The sequence below is a fragment of the Ixodes scapularis genome, unplaced genomic scaffold (assembly GCF_016920785.2).
Source record: "Ixodes scapularis isolate PalLabHiFi unplaced genomic scaffold, ASM1692078v2 PGA_scaffold13__105_contigs__length_92229423, whole genome shotgun sequence".
NCBI lineage: Eukaryota > Metazoa > Arthropoda > Arachnida > Ixodida > Ixodidae > Ixodes > Ixodes scapularis.
The window spans coordinates 83173905-83197497 of NW_024609839.1; the positions used below are offsets into that span (position 1 = coordinate 83173905).

Genomic DNA, 23593 nt, shown 5'->3' on the forward strand with positions numbered 1-23593 from the left:
AAAGCAGTAGTGTCATTTCAATGTATTTTGTCTTTTAAATGCAATAGCACTTTACGCCTAAATGAATTTACGTCTCAACTGTTGGTCTGAGCGCACTAAAATTTATAAAAGCGATCTCAATGATTTTAACGGCTCTACTGAGCATCTGCGCTTGTTCACTGGAAGAATGCTTCAAGGGGCCCTGCAATCATATTTAACCGTCTACCTTTTCTGCGGTTTCCACGTCTCTTGGGGTTCGGGCAAGCCAGCGGGCACGGGGAGAGTAACTAAATATCAGTGCGTCATATATTAACCGAACGACGCGGAAACCTCCTCTAACTACGGGGCGACCCGCCGTGCCGAAAGCGCGCGAAATGTGGCGTCTTTGATCCTGGGCTTACTACTGGTCAGAGCCGCTAAATGCTTCTTTTTAGTCGAAATACAAAATATAAGTGGCGCGAATATTTTCAATTATTTATGAAAATAGTTTTTGTTCAGTATTTCAGATCACAAAAGAAAGAAATGCAGTTTATAAAGTACGGAAACAAGAAATGACCCGTCGACATGCCCACAACCGAGCGGTGGAAAAGGCGGCGCATACTAGAAAAGAGTAGTGGGATCAGGCACCGACTAGAGCACTATATAGCTCCTTCGGAGCAGAGTAGCGCAATCGAGAACGCCATCTCTCGGCGACTAGCGGCGAACACCCGGGGGTTCCAACTCCAATCAGAAATGCATGGGGAACGTGAGAAAATCATGGTTTCTTCAATACTGGGGGGATGTACTATCGGGGAAAAATGAAATGCGAACAGAGGAGCGCGTGGCTCGCAGTACATGGTGCGCCGCCTGGAAGTGAGCCTAGGAGCGAGGGTCCGTGGCCTACTCCGACGTGTTCACGCCCCTCCCTCTGCGTTCCCCAAGCTTCAGCAGTGCGCCTCTTAGTGCGCTGAAAGCTATCACCGCTATCTTTGCTGGCTCAGCGCGTGCGGTGCAAAGAAGCCCGCCGCACTCGCCGAGCAGGCAAAGATAGCGGTGACAGCTTTCAGCGCACCGAGAGGCGCACTGCCGAAGCTGGGGGAGTGCCAATCGAGGGGCGTGAACACATCGAAGTAGGCCACGCACCCTCGCCCCTCGGTTCACTTCCAGGCGGCGCAGCCTGTACCGCGAGCCACGCGCTCCGCTGTTCGCATTTCATTTTTCCACGATAGTACAGAACGTCAATAGTTTTGACATAATGAAGGAACATTTTAGAATAATTTGCGCTAAGTTTCGAGCCATGTAAGGACGTAACTTTTTTTTAAAGATTGCCTGAACGGCATCATGCAGGAGACGACGCGGCAACGTCACAGCGACTTCGCACCGTCCACGTGACCCGCTCCGGCCGACCCAGAAAGTTCCTCTCCGCTGAGCACAAAAATCGTCTGCTTCAAACGCCATTGCCTTGGAAATTGCCTTCTCGCAATTTTCACACGCTTCCAACATTATTAAAACTTTGATAAAGTGTTTAGCGCTTCACCAACTTCACGATAGACTAGTTTTGAAAAGTGTGAACTCGGCGTTTATTTTTTAGTCAGCCGTGTTGTGTCGATCTCCATGTATTCTCCCATAGAGCGGGCCGCCTCTTGGAACCCTGAGTACCACGTGACTCGCGCCGAGGTGGTCTGTTGGCCATGTTGTCGGCGAAACACGAGGTTCGAAGGATTGCGCTACTCTGCTCCGTGGGAGCTATATATTGCTCTAGCACCGACGAGCGGCGAGCGTAGAAAGGTCCTGGATAGACGCGGTGGCGGTGCAGTCGAGGATTCGACCGGTTCCGAGCGTTCCGAAGGCCCTCGGCGAGCAGCTTTGGCTTGCGGTTTGGCCCTTTGGCGTTATGGCAGCGCGAAGTGGCTTCCGTTATGAACTGATCTTTACCCCTTGTTTGCTATCGTTTGTAGCCAATGAATTGTCATGCCGAATTAATGTTTAATCGCGCAGCAAATGCAATGCAAGCGGCTCTTGCTGCCCGCTTCATACAGCCTATCCAGAACATGCATTAGTGGCGCCCTCTCGAGCCGTTGACACGCAGTGCGGCAGCCGTGAGCGCTCCCTGGGTTCACTACCCCTTCTCTAGTTCGCGGCCACTCAAGCCACCAAGGACGTCATGAAGGAGGTTATTCTTTGCGTGTTTTTGTACTTTTATTTTGCTATAACTTTTAAAATAAAGCAAAATTCGAGAAAAGAAAAGTTTCTTTAAGTTACTACGTTCAGTGCGCTCAGGTGCGGTGAAAATTAAAAACCAGTCAAAGAGTCCTTGCAGGGCCACTCCCCTTTCAGAGCAGCGTGCTCGCGCGTGTAGGTGCTGTTTCGCTCGCACGATAAAACCAAATACTTTACTGGTAGTGTATTTGGTGAAATAAAGCTTTACTTCTGCATATATGAAATGCCCTCAGTTTTCACGTGACTACACGCTTGTTTATCATTATTGTTTTTGTTTCCTATTGCGATTCAGCTCCACGTGCTCTTTTGTGTGCGACATGCAGTAAAGAGCAAGGTAACCCAGGAGCAATCTATTTCGCGGATTGCACAAAAGTCTATGCTACTTTTCAACTGTGCCACAATCAAGACAGAATATTCTAAACTTCACACGTGGTCGCTTGCGTGCGTAAACATTGTTGTTTGTCAAGAACAACTGCGATTGTATGAAACCACTGGGAGAACTCTCGCTGTCAGCTCGCGACCCTTGGCATGCTGTGATTACTCATAATCGGCGCCGAGATGATTGGTAGCTGTCAGTAGGTGGAGTTCTTTTATCAACCCAGAGTTAGAATTTTTCCTACTGTCTGTTGTAAGCAATCAGGATACAGCTTAAGACAAATCTGAGGGTAATAAAGTACTATGGAACATTAAAACATTACATCGTGAGTAGCATATGTGTACAAGCTTTAGCATTTGATGCACCCTTAACTTTCGATACGCTCAATGCTATTGTAAAACGGAGTGCTGTTTTAGCATGTGATTTGCATTCTTCCATTAAATTTTATACAACGTCACAATTCACACCTTGCTTTCTTTTTGTTAAATTTTGCACACCACTGCTTGAGCGCACAAGTCAACAAAATAAGACAGGTACATTGCCTAAAATGTGTGGAAAAGCTGTCCACAGACCCGGAATCTTTGCCTCGCATTTCTTATCAATTAGTGCTGTGCGTGAATTTTTAACTTTGGCATCACTTTAGCCACCGTAGGACTCCTGCACCAGTCCTACTTTGAGTTTACCAAACTCAATATCTACAACTGAGTGTCATATTTTGTGCTTTCTAGTCTCATGTTGTTTTGGTTAAAATAAACACCACTGTAACCTAAATAAGACACCTGACAAAAATAAAGTAGTTTATTTCCTTTCATTCTTAAAGTATTCAATATCTGAAGCTAGAAATTTGGGAACCCAGGTCTATCAGGTCATGACGTTTCTACGGAAATCCATAAAGACTCAAACACATGCACAACAAAACGGCCGGCCCGTCACACTAATTCGGCCACATTCAAATATGCGGAACGGGGCCTCCAACCTTCTTGAGGTGCTAATTGCGCACCGGCAAAAACAAAACTTTTCCCGCGTCCTTTTTTTTTTTTTTTGCTTTTGTTTTTGAGATTGTAATTTGCCATTAACTCGTGACAATTTGCGCGTTTGGTTCTGACCACACTTGCTGGAGCATGCTGGAGATCTGAGCTGATGGGCATGGAAACACGCACACGATGCACATCGTCAACTTTTCTCTTCTAACCCTGCAGTTTTTGAGCGGGACGGCATTTGGTCTCCGGCCTGGCTTCGTGGGAGCCAACCTATCTGGAACAAGGGATCCTACCGACCTGGATGACATCACTCCTTTCATCGACGTTTCCGACGAAAACGTACAGGGCTAAATTCCAGGAAGTAGACACTCTGTGCGACGTATGCAACCGCGAAAGGGAAACTAGAGAACATGTAATTTTAAGGTGCACGGGGCTTCCTCCCCCCCTCTTTTGGGGGGATGACTACGGATTTGGAGGGGGCACTGGGTCTTCCGGACATGGATGGACGAATAGATAGGGAAAGAATTGCGGTAACTAAGAGGAGATTGGAAGATTGCTGGAAGAGATCTAGGGAAGGATAAAAAAATACAGATAAAAATAAGCAATAAATTCAATTTAAAAGAAAGAGGGGGCCAGTCTGTTATAACGAAATGCATACGAATTTAAAAAAAAAGAAGGGACTACGAAGTGTTCAATTTCCTGGGAAAGGGCCGATTCGCTCCGGTCTACCGCGCTCGGTCCAAGAACTGCGGACTTGAAGTAGCCATCAAGATGGTGAGTCGCAGATGGCCGTGGCAGAACCCTCACTATAATAATTAAAAAGCGCAACAGGACAACGGACACAGAAGAAGACACAGACACAGCGCTGTGTCTGTGTCTTCTTCTGTGTCCGTTGTCCTGTTGCGCTTTTTAATTATTATGAATCACCAACTCGCCCAACTTTCTACCCTCGTTACCCTCGCTACTTTGTCATATTTCCTTGATGTGACAAGCTTTATTTGACAAATAACAAATGAATCGAAAGATCCATTCAAACTTAAAGGGATACTACAACAAAGCTTCGGCGCTCATTTTTTCGTCTATATGTGTTCAAAGGAGCAGTATCACATCGAACATACCAATATCTTGTTAAAAAAGTCTCGAAAAGGGATTTTAAAACAAATTAAACGATTTGCAAAGAGCACCTGGTGGATGTCGCTAACGCCTCGCTTGTAATGCCCCTCTAGGAACCTTGACAGCTGGTGACGGTGAGTGTCTCGCCTCCGGCCACGACGAGAGAAGAGGGGAAGAAGGAACTCCCCTCTTCCCAAGAACGCCTTTTGTGTGTCGAAGAAGTCGCTATTGTCCCCCTACAAGATTATAGAAGATTAACCCGTCACTTAAAATTCGTACAAAAGCAGCCGCTTCGGTGGCTGGAACGACTAGGCCATCCTCTCGACGTCAGCCTCGCCGTAGCTTTGCTCGTCTCGAGACGACCTACGTCACGATTGCGTTGGATGTCACGTGGTCTCCGCTGGGCCTTCTCCGAGTGCTTGCCAGAGTGGGCCGTTTACAACAAAAAATACAGCCACCAGGCTAAAAATACAAACGTGCGATTGTCATTTACGGATATTGTGGATCATATTCAACCTATTTTTGAACACGACGAAAATATTTCAAATTTTGTTGAAGTATCCCTTTAAACATGTGTACATGATTGGACTCTGCTCTTTTTGGGTTACCTGTGCCTCTTTCATAACTAGCTCTTGATGAAGGAACTACTAGTTAAGGCACGGGTAACTCAAACAGAGTATAGTTACATTAATTATGTAAGAAAACCGAGCGTAATTATTGTGAGCTTTGAATCTGTGCCCCATCGGAAGTTCTGGAAATCCCGAATGACGCATTCAAAAGATCCTTTTGCGAGCTCTAAATCTACGAGTGCTACACATACGGCTTCATTGTTTTCGTACATACCTTTTTTTACTTAATTGTTCTGTGGTGTTCACTGCTCTGCCATTGCCTTGTTTGTTCGTGCCTTCTAGTTATTGGTACACATTGTTTATAAGAGGGGTCTTTTGGGATCATGGAGTTCATGTAGTAATCTAGAGGCAAAGGTCTAACTCATTTCGACCGCCTTGGGACGACAGAGCATAGATGCGTAACATTGGCAGTCCCAATGGGCTCATGTTGCTGGCGACGCTTTAATGTACGCAAAGAAGCGGCAAAACACCACTTGTGAGGCTTATATCTAGATTTTTTCTAGATTTATTTTGCAGGAAAACACCGGCATCACGCATCATTTCCAAAGTTGACAAGCACTCGAGCAACTTCAACTCGTCGCAGCAAGACGAATGTGCCTCATCTTCACGGACTTTTCTTTCTCTACTTCTCTGTTGCTCTCTTTCTCATTCTTTCTCTCAGAACCACCAATGTCAGCACTTACAGTTTGCAGCATTCTGCTCTGATCTTTACTTCCTGTTTGGGATCGAACGCTATATGACCATGGACTCGCATTCGAAGGTGCTAAGAGTTACCTAACACTTTCTGTTAAATCGTCAGCGTCGTGCTTTTTGAGATACGCCGCTCTTTGCGACAGGTGGACAAATCGGCCCTGAAGCGCATGGGCGTGAGCAGCACCCGTGTGCAGCAAGAAGTCGCCGTTCACTCGAGACTCAAGCACCCCTCCGTTGTCGAGGTATGGGGGCTTTCCGTAGTGCCGAAAGTCCATTTCGCTATCTTTGCTTTAAAAACTTTACTTGCTAGAACCCGCTAGTGACGTGGAGTGCTAAAGACAGCTTTTGACACCCTTTTTCATGAATAGCAGACGAACTTGCGCTCTGCATAGTCATCGGCAGGATGAGATTGGCAGAGCGTCTCTTTCAAGCGCTCGTTGACTTCCGCTGTGCTTTAACTGCACATGCATGCTCGAGGCTCCCAGGACAACAAAGCATAGAAAGCTCATGCTGGATGCCGCACATTACCGAAGGACCTCCCCGCTATTCTGATCCTGTCGGCGGCCATAAGACACTTAGCTTTTTGCGTTATTTTTCTCGGCCCTCTCCTGCGTTAATAGAAACATGCAGTTGCGACGTAACCCCCTCCGACTTTCTCTGCGGTCCCGTTGCAACCTCTTTGCGTGCAGCTCTTCAACTACTTCGAGGACCGCGAGTATGTCTACCTGGTGATCGAGTACTGCGAGGGCGGCGAGCTCCAGGGCTACCTCCGGGCGAGGGGCGGCCCCCTCACCGAACCCGAGGCCAGCCGGCTCCTGGGAGAAATCGTCTCCGGCATCCTCTACCTCCACCATCACTGCATCCTGCACCGAGATCTGAGCCTGTCTAACCTGCTGCTGACGCGGGACCTTCACGTGGTGAGCTCGCGCGCTTTCAGAAGTTCCCCGGCGGCTCCATGCGGTTTTTGCGGGCGTTTAGGACATGCCGGTACAATGTTCGATGCCGTACGGCTCTTCGCGCTTTAATGTCCATAAGCTTTGACTTCGACGGAGAAGAGAGGAAGGTGTCCCACCAAGTTTAGTGGACGGCTTTCACGTAACGCCATCAGCACGACAGTAGTCAGGCGACATAGCGTGACACTGGCGTCGCACCACGACGCGCTTTCCCGATGGTCACGGGACATCACATAATACCATGACATAACCTGACATTGTGCCACCAAGTGACGCCCCTATGTCACGTGACACATGACGTGGCAGGATTTATAAGCGCTATGCATTTAGAGCACCTTTGGGATGTAACACAGAGGCAGCTTTTCTGGCGATAGTTGTGGCTCTTCTCACCGTTGGAAATGACGTCTGTATTCGCTGTAGTAGTTGCTGATGTTGTAGTTGGCGCAATAGTCTGATGGGTCCGTCACAATATTATCGACTTCTCGAAAAACAATCACCTGCACCTGTTTCGAATTGAACCTGGGTTTGTCGCTTGCGAAGCAAGCATTTTACCACAGGGCTACGCCACATCATTGGCAATCCGCTTTATCATACGGTTTTTGTAGAACGAATGTGAGTACGAGTCTCAACCAGTGCCCATCGGATGCTCACAGTTGCTGTGACGTCACAAAGGAAAATTCTTCCTGGCTCTTGAAGTGACCATGGAACCATTTTAGACATAATTTTACTGACTGCATATTGTTTACGGAATTAAAGGAAAATTAACATGTGAGATTAGGAAGGTTAAATCCTAATTTTTTGGCACGAAATTTCGGCAAATTATAGCGGACTATATCTTACACTGTCTACCTTAAACGCTTGCAACAAAGCTGAGTGTATGGGTGGGTGGATTAATTAATGAGTTGTGGCAAAACTTTCTGTAATGGCGTTAGCTTGCGTCACCTAGCAAAGTAACCACGACATCCACAGTGTCGGAGCCTTTTTTCCCATTTTTGGGGGACGTCAGTTGAATTTAGCTTCCGTATTGGATATGAGTAGTGTGTCACTGAAACTGTACTCTCAAACTCTGAAATTGTCGATGAATACCGTCCTTGGAATCGACAGAGTGTAATCTCCGGTTGCATAATAAGCCACAGAATCACCGAGAGCACAAAATTTTTCTCCACGAGGAATTTCATGAGGAGTTTATATTACTTTGTTTACAGCGTTTTGTGTTTGCAGCCGAAATGTGAACCTACCATTCCGCACTGACTAATCGCCACTCCTTTGCAGCCGGTTCTGGCGCAAAACTGATACAGCCTTCTTCGGGGGAGTTCTCATCTTGCCGCGTGGGTGTCCTGGCCGACGAAAGAAGGCCCATACTTTCACTATACCGAAGCATTTTAAGCTGCACTTTACTCAGCTGCGACATAACTATAGCCATGTTGTTGATTGCGCAAGTGTCGCAGACCAACGAGTTCTACGAAGCAATTTGTATTCATAAACACCCCTGTAGATGACGTTCCGACGTATTTGTGCCGAAACGTCGACGTAACGCGACGCTTGACCGATGCGGCTCCTTCACTCGTCTTAAAGAACTTCTGTTTCTTGTAGAAAGGCATACTTTACGTCACGGCCCCGTGATTTCACATGTTGATGGTCAAGCCGAGGAGCAAAGCAGACATGTGTTTTCATCTTTTTTTTTTTTGGTGCAAAACTGGAGGCAATAAAACGAAAACAGATTCCTGCTCCGGGTTGCATGAACATTAAAGATTAATTGGGGTCTTCATTTGGAAAATCTGAAAAATCCTTTCATGGTCTCTTTAACTAATTCCGAATTTAGTCGGAGTCAATTGTTGAAATTAAAAGCTATGGCTAGGTGGCGCAAGCCGCCGCCCAATGCGAAGCGCAACTTTGTCTGCTTCTTGCACAGGGGTTGCGAGGATGTCAGAGCACCGAGCTCTTATTTGCTGATCGAACAAAATAGATGAGTGTGTAGACCTGAAGGCATCTAGCATCGAGGTCTACCCACTATCCTTTCAATGAAAGCCAAACGGAGCTCGGCGTCATTCGAACGTCATCACAACTCCAGCAAAGAAGCAGACGTTGCTCTCCACATTGTAAAAGTTTGGCCGTATCCATCTGTCCAATGCCACCTAGGAGAAGTGCCTACACATTACGCCATCGTTAGGGAATCCCCAAGCAGTCCCAAGCGGCATTCGTGCCGAAGCTCGACAAGTGTACTGCGCAAAGCGGCAGACGTGGGAGTCTTGTAGTGTTGTACGGAACGGCGTTCCAAGGAACGGCGTTCCTGGAACGCGTTCCTTTTAGGAGGAACGAAGAAACGCCGCCGTTCCGTTTTGCATCACTGGAACTGGAACGGGAACGCGTTACATTTTTACTGAAACGGAAAGAGTAACGGCGTTCCTTTTTTTCGTCCAGTGGGGTCATTTTTATTTTATTTCTAAGAGGGAAAGTATGGAAGTACAAAAACAATATCTTAACGAAGTGCAGGATCTCGTTAACTTTTTGGCTACTAATCTTATAAATTATTTTGTGTGGTCCTCGCTTGCTAACAGTTAAGAATGCAGGAGAGCTGGTGGGCATTGATTCTTTTTGAGTGCCCGAAACTGCGGCACAAAACGCAATACTTTTACTAGTAGGAAACCACAAAGAAGGAGGGTTGTTTTCAACTCAGTTACTTTCTTTGGTTCTACGAATCCTTATACACCCAGAAATCGTATTCCGACTAAAGCAATTTCTGAACTTCAATAACGAGACCTACAATTACAAGATCACAGACTGCCAGATATCGGACTTACCCTTGTATCCCGAACATTGGTCACTTAAAAGATAAACAAAAAATTACCTTTATTCCTTCTCTTGTCCCCCACCTTCAAACTGAACAGCAAATCCAACCTTCACAACGAAGTATTTGTAGCTTCCGAGACTGACTTTCCAAAAGCCCTACCCTCTCCTTTACTTGCTCGTCTTGCGAACAGCAACATCGAGAAGGAACTGTTGTTAAGTTCTAACAGGGGAGTCTGTTAAATTGAAACGTGTGAGGTTGTTGTAAAACGCTCGTGCAATCTTGGGTAAAAGTACATTTCGCTCGTCTGAATTGTGCACTACAAGCATGGACAAGGTTAATAGCTGAGATTTTTAACATGAATTTATCAACAAATGAAACCCTGCTTCCGCGTGTTTTCTTCTCCGGGTGCCCTTCCATTACGGCATAAAAACTCGTATGTTGACTATTAAAGGGATAGATAAAAAAAATAAGAAAACTCTGCTTGATCTAACTAAATATGGTAATTAGAAAAAATACAAATGTAACGTATATGTAGCGATACGTTCCATTTTTTTAAACTGTAACGGGAACGAGTTCCTCTCTCACAGATGGAACTTGTAACGGGAACGCGTTCCAAAAATCAGAAGGAACGAGGAACGAGCTTTCGTTCCTTTTTTTGAGGAACGTGTACAACACTGGAGTCTTGGTATCGCCGCCTATTAGCGTTGCGCTTTTTGCGAGACGCCAAAAGACGCCGACGCGGTTTGCCGTTCGTCGCAGTAAGGTGCATGCTCATGATAACAAAGCCAACCGTAGATTAACACTGGACTCCTCGTTTTTTTGTTTTTTTCATAGAATTGTTTGCCTTTCGTTTTTCTTTCTTCCCGCGAGTGCCGCGACTGTAGGGCATTGACTGACGTCGCCAATGACGTTGCGGAGACTGAGCGTTTCACCGCATTGGTTATCTTTCATTTTGTTTATGCCGTTATGCCCGGAGTGCTGTTCATTTGATGAAGTTCTTGTGGCTGCGACACAGACGAACACGACTCGCATAATTGTAAATGTGCCTGTGATACCGGTACAGCTCCGAAAGAAGTGCTTCTAAGGAAATCCTTAATTCGTTTTGTATCTGTGCGCAATATCTAGTCTAAGCTCGTTATAACAGAATTTTGACCAAGATTTCGGTCTGTTGTAAAAGGAGTGTGCTTTATGCAGATATAAAGTTGAGTCAATGGTACATAGAGGAAAACCAGCCAAACTTCACAAATCGGTATGTTATGTCCAAATGTCTGTTGTAACCAGGTCTGTTGTAATAAGCTTAGACTCTACTTCTGTCCCTCCTTGTGGAGGCTGGTTTGGGGCAGATTTTACTGGCACATTTCGCGCTGCTGGCGCATCTGTGACACATTGTTTAAGCGAAGCTGATAGAAAACATGGGAGAGAAGCCACAAGAGCTTGCCTAATAAGTGCCAATGATTAATGTTGTTTTCGACGTGCAGAAAATTGCAGATTTTGGGCTGACCACACAACTCAAGGGTCTCTGGGAACATCACACCACGATGTGTGGCACGCCAAACTTCATGTCTCCGTAAGTTTTTCCCGAGGCTGCACCGTGCTTTCTTAGAATGTCTCCGAGACAACTTAATCCGTTATATTGCGCTACTAATACAAAGTACAATGTGAGGGGCTTATTTGTAATCACTTTTGATTGACACATTTTCAGGACGATAGCTTCCACCTTGTGTAAATGCGCATGGGCAACTTTTGGTTTAAAATAATTTTTTTTTGTTGGATAGTTTGCACGTATTGACTGGTATGCACAGAAAAAAATTATCATACGCAGTACACCTTGACAAGTGCCCACTTTATTGGCTTAAAACAAGCTTGTATGATATATAAATTATCATGACAATATTCTGTCCGTTTTGTCATAATGAACAAACTAGAAAAAACAAATTCCTGCCTATTTGAACGATGGCCCACCTCTATATTTTAGATAATTGTCTACTTTTCAAAAAACATAGAAAAAAAGCTCACTCTTAGTAATTGTAGTGCCCTGGTCAATGATGACCTCAACGGAGGAGGGGTTAGATAGCTGCGGCGGAAGAAAAGCAAACATTGCTGACTGAAAAGGACAGTTGTTTATGCTCCATTGCTCCTCAATCTGAAAACAAGTTTGGCAGGTCACGAAATAAAAAAATAGCATTTTAAGAATTTTTTTATTTGCACACCGAAACTTAGTTTACTTCTCATTTTTACCTGATTTGCTCTCGCTTTTAAGTAGGGTATCCCAAGATATTACGGTGGTCGGCACCTGTATATAGTCCGCACGGCGTAACTCAACTCTTAAACAGGTACAGGGTGCAGCTGGACGGGCTAACACATTTAGCACGCCTTGCACAATTTGAATTCCAAACGTACATACCTAACAATGTACAAGTGCACATGGTTTCGCAAGAAGATTGATGTCTATCTTTTTTTAGAGTTCTAGTCAGAGGCGGTTAAATATTAGAAATGGAGCAGAAACGGTGGCCATGCATTCCCTATGCCCTATACGCCTCGCAAGTGGGCTTATTTTCGTCTTCTGCGCATGAGAAAGGAAGTAGCGGTGACGTCAGAACGCCGAGCCCTGATTGGCTGATCGCGGCCCCCTATCTGAGCGTCGTCTGCTCCTTTGCAACGTCGTCTGCTCGCAACGTCGTCTGCGCCTGTCTTACCTTTCCTGCGACTTTCGGAAGTCGATCGAGCTCGACTTGGCCTTTCAGAGAGAGCAGACGAAATAACTCGAGCGGTACGTTGTGTTTGTCTAACAACTAGCAGACGCGCATCAAAGAGGGAAGTCAAAGGACTCACTGGCGAGGTGTCCCGAGGCGCCGAGGTTTGTTTGCTAAGAACCGAGAGGGTGAGCGTGTTAGTTTCCGGAAGTTCCCTCCCAAATACTTTTTCCCTCCTTTCGTGTGCGGCGAGACCCCTCATTCTTTAACGGCGTCGGCGGGCTGGCGCAGTTAACGTCGTCTGCTTTCCGTCTGTTAGTCAAAGCGTAGGCTGCTTTACCTTTCCTGCGTCTGTCGGAGATTCACCGCTTTTTCACCGGCGAGAGTCACCGTTGCCTCGGGAAGCAAGAAGATAACAAGAGGAAGAAATTGACCTCTTAATCTAAAACTGAGGTTAGCGATCAAAGTATAATGCAGGAAGGGTTCACAAGGGTCGCGGGGGCATATTCCATTCACCACGCCAGCCGGTCGTGGGCAGACGGTCGCCGAGTGCCTGCTAGGCCTAACTGCCGTGCTCGCTTGGTCGCGTTCGGTGGATTCGTCGCCGTTGGAGTTTTTCCCGGCTGTTAGTGGATCCAGCGTTCTTGTTCGTCGTGGTCTGTTTCAAGTACGTTTTACTTTTTTCTTGCTGCTTGAAGTCGGGACGCGTGAGAAGCGTTCGTAGAAAAATAAACGTCCGTGGGTCGTCGCGACCGTGACGCTGTCGGCCATGCTGATTTGATCGTAAGAAGTGCGTAAGACACCTTCGGAGCTGTCATAGGATTTCGTCGTAACCTGCGCAAAGCTTACGAAAATTTCGTTTCGTGAATATGAATTTGTTCTTAAGTTTTGTCTTACACACATTTCTGGCGTAAGATAGTTTCGTGAATCTGGCCTCTGCACTTCCGAAAGTCGCTGGAAAGGTAAGACAGAGGCAAACGACGTTGCGAGCAGACGACGTTGCAAAGGAGCAGACGACGCTCAAATAGGGGGTCGCGATAAGCCAATCAGGGCTCGGCGTTCTGACGTCACCGCTACCCCCTGCGCAAGGAGCAGACGAACTTGCCCTCCGCATACCGAAGTTCGTCGTCTGCAGACTGGTTTGCGAGTTTGCTCCCAGGTGGTCACTGTTCATACATTTTGTTGAAAGTATTAATTATTGCGATTACCTTGCTCATTGCCGGCCGCTGCCATTAGGTTTTAGCAGTTTTGCATTCAAAAAGCCACCTGGAAGCGAGCTCATGAACCAATATGCAGACGACAAGCAAGCTGATATAGGGCATAGGAAGTACACGGCCTCCGATTTTGCTTTATTCTTCATATTCACTACCCCCGTGTTGAGCTTCCAAAGAAATAGACATAAAACTTGTTACGAAACTATGTTTGCGTGCCCAGTTTCAGGTATGCATGTTTGGAATTTGAAATTTCCAAGGCGTGGGAAGGACAGCCGTCTTTGGTTCGTCGCCTCTCCCTGCGATTGCAAGTTTCGCAGGTCACAAAATCAAACACCGTCTTTTTTCCAACTTTTTTTGGTTTCACTCCGAAAGTAGCCCACTTCTAATTTTCATTCGATTTGCTTTTGATTTTTGTGCGCCATCTCTTGGGATGTTACGGTAGGTCCCCCGAATTTGACTTATTTTGGTCGGTTTTTCCTGTCGCAGCGAGGTAGCCTCTCGGGACCCCCACGGACTGGAGGCGGATGTCTGGAGCCTCGGAGTGATGCTGCACACATTCCTGCTGGGGCGGCTTCCGACACAGGGCTGCTCCTTCGAAGTGCCGGCCAGACTCTCGAACCAGGCGAGGCTACTCCTGGTTCAGCTGTTGCAGATGAATCCGAGGCAGAGGATACCCCTGCGCCGTAGGTGTCGCCGGTTTTGACCATGTTTACACCACACTAGATAGGGGGCGCAAGCTGCCACCCGGTTTCAAAGTGTCTGGCCGCACGCATCCGTTTGTCTTAGAACTTCCTTTAGTGTACTACGCCAATTGAATAGACTTTTTTCTAAATTAGCTGAGGACGAAGAACCGTGCTGCGAGTGTAGTTAGTTACATGTGCTGATGTCTGCAGCGATAGCTTTCTTGTAGGCAAAATCTAAAATATAAATGTCACCCTGCTCGTGCACTTGTCGATGCTCGATTTTAGTAATTTGCTTCGGATCTTAGATAAGGTGAGCGTGGGCAGCACGTGTCTCCATGTTCCCAGAATTTGACAAAATGTCTATTCCTCCTGAGTGTAGTAATTGACTTCCTTTTGGATAAATAGGGGAAAAAATGGTGGTTATATTTTGAAAATATTTTATATCAAGGACTTTTCTCATAGCAAATTGTCTTCAGGAGCTCGCCGATTTTTATACCGGAAGGTTGAAATAGTTTCGAGATACGATTCAACTTTTATTCCTGATTTAGGCGAAAGTATGGAATGAAAATGAAGTCTTGCCTTAAAGGGGCCTTGCAACAACTTTTTGACTGGTTTTTAATTTGCACCGAACCTGAACGCACTGAACGTAGTGAGTTAATGAAAGTTGTCTTTTCTCGAATTTCGCTTTATTTTAAAAGTTATAGACAAACTAAAATTACAAAAACGAGCAAAAAATAACCTCCTTCATGACGTCGTTGGTCATGGCTTGAGTGGCCTTAAACTAGAGAAGGGGTAGTAAGCTGAGCGAGCGCTCACGGCTGCCGCACTCCGTGTCGACGGCTCGAGAGGGCGCCACTAAAGCACGTGTCGGACAGGCTGTATGAAGCGGGTAATTAGGGCGGCTCGCATTGCATTTGCTGCACGATTAAAGACTAATTTGGCACGACACTTTATTGGCCGCAAACCACAGCAAACACGGGGTAAAGATCAGTTCAGAACGGGAGCCACTTCGGGCTGCCATACTGCTAAACGGCCAAATCGCAAGCCAAACCTGCTCGCCGAAGGCCTTCGGAACCGGTCAGATCCTCGAGCCCGTGTACGACTGCTGACGTCTGCAGCGCCGCCGCATACATCCGGGACCTTTCTACACTCGCCGCACGTCAGTGCCTGATCTCACTACCCCCTTTAGTATGCGCCCCCTTTTCCACCGCTTGGTGGCAGGTATGTTGACAGGTCATTTCTTGTTTCCCTACTTTATAAGCTGCGTTTGTTTCTTTTCTGATCTAAAATGCTAAACAACAACTACTTTCATAAATAATTGAAATGGTTTGCGCCGTTTATATTTTGTATTGCGACTAAAAAAAAGCTTTTAGCAGCTCTGACTAGTAGTAAGGCCAGGACCAAAGACTTAACATTCGCACGCTTTCGGCACCGCGGGTTGCCCCCGTTGGTGGAGGAGGTTTCCATGTCCTCCGATTAAAACATGACGCACTGATATTTAGTTACTCTCTCCGTGCCCGCTGGCTTGCCCGAACCCCAAGAGACGTCGAAACCGCAAAAAAGTTAGACGCTTAAATATGATTGCAGGGCCCCTTTCAGGTTGCCTGTGCAAATGGCTCCATGCTGAAAGCAACTCCGTCTCGTGTCTAAGTTTGGTAAAGCTCCATGCTTCGCTGAATTTGCTGAATAGCCCTCGTGCCTGCCAACCTGTCAAAAATGTAATGGAGGAAAAATATGATAACAAGACACTTCAGGAGATGTGCTGTGAGCTCATTGCATGACTATGCGTGTTCGAATAGCATCTTTGACTCTTGGAGCAGTAGCAAAACGACACATGTTACATGCACTCTTGTTAAAGGGGTACCTGGCGATCTCTGGAGCTCTCCCAATTAAATACATATATATTCTGAATCCCCGGCCTTTACTCTTTCTGGCGTGCTATTTAGTATAAAAAAATTCGGAATAGGTATTGTGAAATTGCCAACGTAAAGTGATGCCGAAACCAACACTCAAATATGGCCACACTTTTCAGTGCCGTGGCATCACTAATGGGCCGGCTTGCAAGTGGAGCAGGCACTCTAGAGAACAGAATGCTGCACATTTGTTTCATGCTGCTGTTTGGGTGCAGGAGCAAGCTTCCAAAGCATTTTTTTGACACCATCAAACACCTTGTAATCAGTCAGGAAGAAACTCGACTGCCCAAGAAGTATAAACTCGTGCCTGCCACTGGCGTTGCTTTTTCACTGTTGCCGGTAGAGACTTTCAGCTTGAAAAAAAAAAAAAAAAAAAAACGGGAAGAGTTGAACTTGTAAATTTAATAACTTAATGAAAAGAAATTATTTTTGCCTAATATTTTGGCTCCTAGTTCAACAATGTTTGTTGGTCCGTTTGGCTGATTTGGAGGCGTGCTCCTTTCTTTCGTGGTTGTTCTTGGTGCACTCTCCTTTCGCCGTTTTAAGACAGGCTCTCGTCGGCGTTCTACTCAGGCATTCCCGAACAGGCCTTCATGTGCCAGGCGGGATGCCCTCCGAGGCCTTCGAGCCTCGGACCTCCCAAGGCTTTCCTCAGCACCACGGGCTTGCGACCGGCTAGCCTCTGGGCACGAAACATGCGGGTGAGTGCGATGCAACCGCCCGTTACCGCGACGAATGCCGCTACACTCCGTTCGACCCTAAAGCCGCGACCACACTCCTAAGGCACCGTACGAAATGCAGTATAGACCTGTGTAGCTTCATCCGCTTAATAACCTTGCAAGAGTTCAGTCTACGGCACTCTGAGCTAACCCCACGAGACCCCAGTTGAAGTGGCAAAAGTCCCACTCGGGGCGCCATAGGCACGATAATTTCTCGGGACCGAGATTGCAACGGATGGCGCTCGTAAAATCAGTGAGACGTGCATTCACGGCAAACTTTGTGCACTGATCTTCTCGTCGGGCTGGTGGTTTGTGCTGATGCTACATCTTGAAAACCCGCACGCACGTCGTTCTAAAGGAGATTCTCAAACTTTCCAACCACAAAGAACTAGGGTGCCTTTATGTGCGCTTTGATTAGGGTGGAAACATCTGGCCATTTTGTCTCACACTTTTATTTTTATTTTTTGTTCAGAAGCGTGTGAAAGAACGTGTCCCTGCACGCGCTCGTGGCGCTGACTGTGCTACGGCGACATTTTGTTTTCGTTGATTTCTTTGTATTTTACCCGTGAGCGCGTGCTGTCGGCATCGGGCTCTACAAAGAGTGGCATCACCCTAAACAGAAGGACATTGAGGCACCCTACAAACAACCTTTATCCGCTGGAATGGTAGCTGAAGAGCCCGTCCCTGTCGCGACATTGATCAGTGAAGCGGTGCAGAAGCCTGCAGACCTTGTATATAGCAATGCACATACTAGGGAGTGTTTTAGCTTGTATGCATTCAGGGTCGGTGGCTCGGGTCTGTTGAAATAAGGCTTAAGAGAGGTTCACACACTTGTTCACACATTTCCGCCTGCTTACCACAGAGCTCCCTTACTCCGAGAGGGCGTGCTGGCACCATCGATAAGGTAACTCGGGAATTGCATTTCACTACAGTGAACGTTTTGCGGTGTTTGCGAGATCAAATGTACTACCATCTATCTATGAGAAATGGTCCATTATGACATCATTTGAACTTGTTCAAACCAAAAAGAAAAAAGATGCACGCGAAAATTAGGACGTAAACGGAAATGCGTCAGTGTGTCCTCTAGTCGTAAGAGATCCCGAGAGGTTTTAAGCCACTCTGTCGTAAGCCAAGTGTGTGAACCAGCCCTTAGTCCGAAAAGCACTTTGTTTAGGGACAGTGTAGAAAATCTTGGAGCTCGAGGAGTCCACGACGGTCCACTGGGGAATCTCTTGTGTAAACCCATTTCGGGAATCCACAGGCTAGCTCGTAGTGTTGCAGGCCGTACAGGTTTGGCCCTTCCCGCCATGCCGTTGCAGCTGAGCATCCTCGAAGACGGCCAAGTCAGTGTGGAGTTCCGCGCGCGCAACCACAAGGTGACCTGGGTGCTGCGCGTCTCCTCAGACGGCACCCGGGTGGTCTTCTACAAGCCACCGCTCGGCTGGCACCTCTCCACTTAGGGGGTGGCCCCGGCCCCACCCCAGGGCGCTCCGGTGCACTCCTGGGACGCCCTGCCCCAGGCGCTCTGGGCGAAGTACCCGTGCGCGGCAAGGTTTGTGTCGTTGGTGCGGCAGAAGACGCCCAAGATCATCCTGTACGCTGAGTACGCGCTCTGCACTCTCCTGGGCAGCGGCGACCTCGAAGCTAGCTTCTACTCTGGTACGTCTTAGCGTGCTCAAGGGCTGGCACAATGATTTTTGTACTTTCGGCGAATACCGCTTGGACTTACTCCTCGGCGTTTGTAACCCAAAAGACCCACATTAGTTTCTCTTACCACGCAGTAGCAGTCGCGGAGAAAAATGAGCTGCGTTCACCCCTTCAGCAAGCAGCCATACCAAGCAGTCTTGTGATCTGGAGCCGATTATAAACCACCAACTTTCATCATAGATATTGGCATCACGTGACAGCGTGAGATGACGTGACTATGTCACATGACGTGACTACGTTACATGACACCATAATAATTTTCGTGCCAAACTTAGCGAAAATATGGATGTCACGCGACCTGACGTCATGTAATGTTAGGCCACGTGACATTAATTTTTTCGCTATATTTAATGGGGAAATCAATGTTTAAATTTCCCACCGAAATTCCCATCAAGTGTAACCACACTTTCACTGCATTTAACAGAACACCTAATGAACTGTCCAAACAGGACAGGACGGATACCGTGCACGGCATGAAAAAAAGCATGAGAAAGTGTGCAAGTTGCAGCGTGCAGAGACAATTTCCGTGAGGACGTCAGCAGTGCACGGCAGAACGTGTGAATGGCTGTCCAGATTCATGTGACAAGCTCGCTTTGAGCCTCTGTCCAAGGACGCAAGCAAAAAAACTTTCCCCCCTCCCCCCCCCCCCCCCCCCCCCGAAAAAAAAAATAAAAAAAAAAAAAACGTGCCAGTGCGGATCGGAATTGGTACAGCCGATGCCGCGACTGCAGAAAACGCTTGTTGTTTGTATTAAGCCAGGCGATCGTTTCTGCACGTGGCGCAGGGGCCAGGGTGGTTTGCAGCGGGAACCATGTCCAGCTGATGGACGTCGGCGGGCCGCAGCGCCACCTGACGCTTCCTGTCGATCCCGAGATGCTTCCTCCATCGCAGTGCTCACTATGGCAGATCACTTACGAGGTGAGCCTCTTCACCACCGTACATTACTTCCGCGTCTCGCCGGGACTCGAGCGACCAGGCCTCCGACCAAGCATCGTCTTTCTTGTCCGTACGCAGTAGAGCTCGCTATGCTCCATTTCACCTTACAATGGACCGCGGCAGAAACTATACACCCGGAGTTTTCAAGCTTTCGTATCTGGCCTTATCGGGCTTGACTGAAAGCCGAGTGACCCATCTCGGTTTTGGCGCTGGTTTAAAAGAAATAGAAGTGCAGAATCCTGGAGACCTAAACAATGATGTACACATACTAGGAAGCGTTTGATACATAGTTATGCATCGATAGATGGCTCCGAACTGCTGAAATAATGACTGAGCTGGAAGAACGCTTAGCGGCAGGGACGGTCCATGAAATTTGGGGGCTCTGGGAACCTGTGATGAGGTACTCTAGGTAACCCAGTTTGAGGATCTATGCCCTAAGACATGCTAGCCAATTCAGTGCTGCGAACAAATCACGTGACTATGCGCCCTGCGCGTTGCTGCACCCTTCCCGGAGGTCACGTGACACGCACGGCATTGGATTGACCTCCGATGACTTGTATCATCACCTACGGTTCATTGTAAGGTGAAACAAAGTATGGTCCATCTTTGCACGTTTTGCAGCTTCGATTTTAGTGAAGATCCAATTACTCACTCTTTCGTTTTAATTCTGTTAGTATATTAGCTTTTTTAACTAGGTTTAAATGCATAAATTAAAATATAGTTTAAATCGTTTAAACAGCAACTATGGTCATTATTATTGAATTTGGGATTACAACTGTTTTCAGCTGAGCAGTGTCCCTAAATTAGTATCGATAGTTTCTTTGTATTGTTTTTTTTAATATTGTGTTTAGTTTTATAAATATCGCAGCTCAAAGTTTGGTTCGGGCATCTGTGACAAGACCTAAACTATCTGCTCGAGGGACTGCTGTGGTGTGACGTCATAAGGGTGCTGCGTTACGCGGTACAACGAATTAACCACAGCTCCACTGCGACGTGACATCACAAGGGTGCTGCGCCATTGTCCCTTGACTAAAAGCGAACCCGCTTTACCGCCCGCTAAAGAGCAACTGGTCTCATGTTGAAAATCGGTTTTAGTGAAGTATATGCGGTCTCACTTCGACATAACATTTCGGCTGTGATTATATTTCGTGCTAGTGAAATATGATCACGGCCGTGGGGAGACGGCTGTGATCATCTCAAGTTGCCCATTAAGGCCCTGGTCTCCCGATGATTATCTTTAATATGTACATCATAGTTCAGTTGTCCCCGTCTTTAAGCCTCCGTCATGAAGCAATTAGTACTGCGGAATTTGAGAAATCCCCAAATTGCAACTGGCTTACAGCACTTGTAAATACAGTTCAATGCGATGGCACATTGTTGCATAGAGGCACCTTGTTGAACTTTACAGCCCGTTTGCGAGAAAAGTATCTTTCAGAAGCTAGCATTTAATTTCTAAAGCCACCCCATGAGTCTTCATTCCTATGTGCTTGTAAAAGTTAACCCGCTTGATTCGAGAAGGCAGCCGTCTTGGGGTCGAGGAGTCAGTGTTCAAATTTCTAGTTTCATGCCTGAAAAACATTTCAAATTGCAGTATCATCGCCGCTGCCAAGCACTTGAAGCGGCTCTGGAGGCAACAGACGAGGGCTGGAACATCTTCCCCGCCATCTTTGGGAGGTGCGTGATTGTACTGACAGGACGAGTATGGCAGAGTGTCTCTTTCGAGTGCCCGGCCTCCAACATGTGCTCATGGCCCTCTGCCACACATTGGCTGCTCGCGCACACTCGACGCTCATGAGACGCTGAAGTGTTATCGAAGTTAGGATGCTGGCGCTGAAGGCGGGACAGCCGAAAGATCTCCCTGCCATTCACAATTCGGTGACTACAGCTGCTAGTGTTTCCTCACTTCTTTTTCCCGCAATACACACCGACGCAATAGTTATGAAGACGGCCGAACATGATGACAAACTCTGCAAATTCCGCTTTGAACGACGTAGCTCGCCGCACGCTTCACAACCAGTCAAGCAGCCGAGGGTGTTCTGTTGCCACGGTAAAGTAAAACGGCTGGAGTTCAAGCAAATTGAAAGCAAACAAAGCGGTATTTGCCAGCTACAAACGTCCATCCGAGTGAAATTATTTTAATGCCGTAGATAAGAACACAGTACTAATGCTAATGCCATCTCTGCGGTGACACTGGCTCAGGTTTTTCGATTTGCGATGTATGGAAAACATGTTCTTTGTTATTTCGAAAAAAAACTGTCAGGAAAAATGCACATCTAGTATATCTACGGTTCTCGAAAATCTCGGAATCTTAATGTTCAACCGAGTGGACACTACAGCCTGAGGACTGGTTTTATAGTTTTGCAGTTGAGTCATCAACAAATCGTCAATCAACGAAATCTTGTGCAGAACACTTTCAGTCTGATATGCTTAACCAAGTAGTAGTAAGCTCAAGCATAGCAGCTTGCCAAGGCCCGCTTCAGACAGAGCAATTTTTCCATCAGTACCAGGATTGCTGTTTCTTTAGTTGGTCCCTAGAATCCCCTCGTTGCGACTCAGATTGCTGGGATCAGGTCAGGCCTTAAACGAACGAACAGCTCGGAGACCGAAACGATAAGAGCCAATTGGGAACACAGTATTCTTTATCTGACCCCCTGGGGTGGCGAGTGGTGACAGAACACTTGGTTCTGGTTCGCAGTGGATCGTTTTCATGATGTGAAGGTTTTAGGGAAATAAGATGGTATTTTTGGTGCCACCTCAAGATAAAAAAACAAAAACATGTTATTAACAGGTAACTTTATCTCCAGATAATGGAAGAAAGTTGCATCACCGACACCTATAGCAAAATGTAGCAATTTGAGCTGAGATTTGAGGACCGCGTTGCTGGAGTTGTTGCATCAGGACGATGGGAAAAACTGATCCTGATGCAGCCCACATTGGTGCAGCTCTGTTTCAGTGCACTCTATTCACTCTATTCCACTCTGTTTCAGTGCATCATTGGTAGTGGCAGTGCTCATAAGCGTGGCGGCTCTTTTTCAGGCGACCGCAGGACTGGCGACAGCAGTCCAACGTCAAGTCTCCCGGGTCCTGCTGTTTTTTTAAAGACTTCGGCAATCGCAACTTTTCGCCGATGGGAACCTGCCTCACCGGAACGTGCTCCTCGGCCCGTGCACGAAGCAAGGCATCTCTCGCTCACACCGCCTTTGCTTATTGACGTTGTACGTAATTGCCCAATAAAGGACGATGCGAGGATATGGCTGGTTCTGTGCTTTTTCAGCCGTTGTATAGTGGCTGAAATTGTCATTTATTTAAGTGCACTTTTATTGCTGCCTGTTATCTATGGGGAAGGGGGCATAGCTACCTGTTGAAATGACAAACAAGCGTATTAGGCTATTTTTAATGAGCCTCGTAACTGGCACTCTGATACAGCATGTCTTAATTGAAAGAGCCGATGACAGACTCACCTCGAGCGAGCACATCATTGACTCTCTTCCACTTTCCTACCTTCACATTGCTAAGAAGAAATAGCTATTGTAATTATCTACATAATTGTAATTATAAACATAATTGTAATTATATACATAACGCTCTGGAGAAAAATATTTTTCGCTGAACTTTGCATTAATAGGGCTAAGCTCGAGCCTGCTCTGGAAGCTGGCTTCTCCTAAAAACAACCGTGGGAAAATATTTTTCTGTGAACTTTGCCTTAATAGGGCTAAGCTCGATCGAGCCTGCTCTGGAAGCTGGCTTCTCCTAAAAACCACCGTGGGAATTTTTTTTTCCCTGAACTTTGCATTAATATGGCTAAGCTCGATCGAGCCTGCTCTGGAAGCTGGCTTCTCCTAAAAACCACCGTGGGAAAATTTTTTTCCCTGAACTTTGCATTAATATGGCTAAGCTCGATCGAGCCTGCTCTGGAAGCTGGCTTCTCCTAAAAACCACCGTGGGAAAATTTTTTTCGCTGAACTTTGCATTAATATGGCTAAGCTCGATCGAGCCTGCTCTGGAAGCTGGCTTC

At 46.8% G+C, this 23593-nt stretch overlaps 1 pseudogene; it reads left to right on the forward strand.

Annotated features, from left to right (window-relative positions):
• The window catches only part of LOC115309517, a 162816-nt pseudogene extending 139994 nt beyond the window's left edge, over positions 1–22822 (forward strand).
• Positions 22823–23593: the final 771 nt, after the last annotated feature.